This window comes from Austrofundulus limnaeus, unplaced genomic scaffold (assembly GCF_001266775.1).
Source record: "Austrofundulus limnaeus strain Quisiro unplaced genomic scaffold, Austrofundulus_limnaeus-1.0 Scaffold39, whole genome shotgun sequence".
Classification (NCBI taxonomy): domain Eukaryota; kingdom Metazoa; phylum Chordata; class Actinopteri; order Cyprinodontiformes; family Rivulidae; genus Austrofundulus; species Austrofundulus limnaeus.
This window is the reverse complement of record NW_013952441.1, coordinates 2120357-2123392: the sequence shown is the minus strand read 5'-3', so window position 1 is coordinate 2123392 and position 3036 is coordinate 2120357. Positions and strand designations below refer to the sequence as shown.

At 39.5% G+C, this 3036-nt stretch overlaps 1 protein-coding gene across 1 annotated transcript in view; it reads right to left on the bottom strand.

Moving 5' to 3' along the window:
- Positions 1–3036, bottom strand: part of prkcea (protein kinase C, epsilon a) — a gene marked incomplete in the record, with an annotated part of 47008 nt that overhangs the window by 43199 nt on the left and 773 nt on the right.

Here is a 3036-nt window from a genome sequence, read left to right as displayed (position 1 = left end):
GGGGTGTGCTCCGTGATGAGGAAGCTCGGCTTGGAGACACATCCCGGAGGCGTTTCTGGCCCCCACCTGTCGTTTTGCTCCTCAGCATGGCTGCCTAAAAACGCTGCAGGATTTCTCAAACATGCATGAATGAGTCAAAGCAAGGCTTTGGGGATGTTTTATATGAGAGTATAACATTATAACAGGATATAAAACTCAAAAAAGTTGATTTTACATGATATTGCCCCTTGAAAAACGCCTGCCACATCCTCACTCGTTGTCGACCGACGTTCGGCTGAGGTCTCCAGCTTCGCCTCAGTTCATCAACAGTCAGGATCTGTGCTCGGAGCAGGGAGGGGGGGGGGGGGGGGCACAGGAACAAGTCACAGGACTCTCAGCGAGCTAAAGTTCAGCACCCATGACTGCACGATAGGATGCTTCTTCTCAGCTCTGCGGCAAAAAAAAAAACGCTTCTCCTACATTTTCTTGGTTGCCAAGGTAACGCATCCCGCAGCAGTCACGTCTTCAGCAACAACAAAAAAAGGAAGAAAAAACAACTTTTAGCTTCAGCTAGATAGTTTTTCACTAAACACGCCTTGTTTTTTTTAACTAATTAAACGTAATTCTACAAAGGATTCATTCAAATTAGGTTCCTGAATATTTTCACACAGATTAGAGGAAACATGAGTCGTTTTAGGGATAGAATGATTTGAAAAATGACGTTTGGCTTCGCCAGAGGTTTTTTTCAGCTGATTCAACACGTTAAATAAGAATCAGGTTGTTCAGCAAGGTGKGCTGACCTGTGAATGAATCCTGTTAGTGTCACGTTAGCAGGGAGACTTTTAAACACTAAATAAAACGTGTCTGTATGTAAAACATAACATGTTAGTCTCCATTGAAACAGCTGTTTTAGTCAGTTTGTACAAAATATTCAATAAATAACATTTGTTCATGTTTATTTTAGACTCTTACTCTACTCTACTCTGCTCTAGACGTTATGACTTCCATGCTGTAAAGTTAGCAGTTTTATGTTTTTTTATGTTTAGATGTAATTTATCTTTTCATAGATAATGGTGACATAATGGAGGCCTCCTGATGCTAAAATACATCTCAGGAAATATTTTGAGCGTCTCCAGTGGTTCCCAAAGTTGGAGTTGGGACCCACAGTGGGGTCCTAAAACATCAAGATGGGGTCCTGAAAATACTTTTTATTCATTTTTATGAATTTGTCTCGGTCTGAATTCGTTTTAAACTGTCATGGGGACAAAGTCGAGTCCATGGCTGCTAACAGTGGCAAACGAGGCAGGTTTTAATGTCTATAAAAGCCAAAGGAGACTAAAACGCCTGAGCTGGTCAAGCTAGCTGATAATAAAAGGACGCTTTGTACGCCCGGTTAGGTTTTTGTTGGGCTTAGCAGCAGCAGACGAACGATGCACGTCCTTTTTTTTAAGCTGCTAAAAACACTTCATGATGTTAGACAGGTAGTCTGTCTGCCTCGTTTTCCAGTGAGGTAATGTTTGAGGACCGGTGCAGAGCAATGAGTCAAGTTCTGTTCTCCCCACCTCGTTCCATTTTCCTCTCAACGCCTCTTGTTTTAAGCAACAGTATTCCAAGTAAACTGTCGTAAGWGTTGTAACCTGTAACAGGGAAACACATCGTCACGACTGGAAATCTAGTGTACTCRGGTGACGAAACGGATCTCAGCACGACGCCTGCGTGCGTAAACATGCCCGTTTTCAGCATTTTTACTGGGGTAGATAATGTTAACAGCTACAGACACGGATAGATTTCATGGTCTTAAAGATTCTGGTGCTAAATCACATTACCCAAGAAGTATTTGTGCCAAAGATTTTATTCCGCTTACGAGTCCCCTCAAAGCATGTTATTGTGTAAAAGAAAGCTGAAATTATCTTATCAGTTTCATTTATATACATGTAAATGAAAAATATTTAAATCGGATCAAATCATACACAATAATAAATGTAATTTATACAAATAATATATAAGGGTAGGATAAAATAACTTTTGCTAATATTATATTCTCCTAAACTGTCAAGTATGATTTACCACAAAAAAAGGAGCCCCTGTTAGCATCCCAGATTGTTAAAACTGGAAGGAAGGTTATGCTTTATCTGATCTGTGTCACAGGAAATCAAACTGGTGCAGCCCTAAACGCAAAAAGGCTCTTTGTCATCAAAATGCATATGTTTTGTGACTAAAGTACCATTCTGCAGCCCCAGAGCATACATTAAAGATAAGTTGTATTTATGTTCCAGACTCCTGGGAAAAACTTTGAACCTACTCTGGGTTTGTTTTGCGGTTAAAGCTACTCTCTGCAATGTCGTGAAGATAAGTCAAGAAAATAATCATTAAATGGAAAACAGCAGATTTTGTTTCATATTGATGATAAATATGTCCTTAGATTAAACATTTGGAAGCAAAATTTGCTAACGGCTGCCAAGTTTGTTTGTTTACCAACAGAAACAGCCGAAGTGACTGAAAAAAAATGTTTTTTAATGCGTTGGTATATTTTTATACTCAAATTCGTTGAGTAGAATGTGCAGATAAAGGTGTTTTTTTTACACTGAGTGCCTACCTGCATTTCAGAATCTGGAAAACAACAATAAAACTATTTCAAATTGCACCATTTGATATAGTTCAGGGTAACATTTTTTTCTTATTTTAAAACCAGTGGTTTATTAATGTCCTGATGCATCTCAGTAATCCAGGTAAAAATCAAAAAGAAAAATATAGTATAGGTCTCCTGGACGGGTTCTTCTCTAAGGAAACGTTTCGTCTCTCTTCCAAGAGACTTCTTCAGTCTGAGAGTTTCAGGCAAAATTCAGGTTTTTAAGCCCTGCCTCCATGTGACTGATACTCACATCACATGGCTATCGTTGACACCTAATTAACACCTTTTGTTAACAGGGGGTGGAGTGATACTGGCAATAGCAGCACTGTAGGTGGGGACAACTGAAAACAGAGGCCTCCACCTCTGTTTAATGATGGACGGTCTTTCTTCATAAAAATGGCTTCTTTTACTCCTCTCTCAAACCA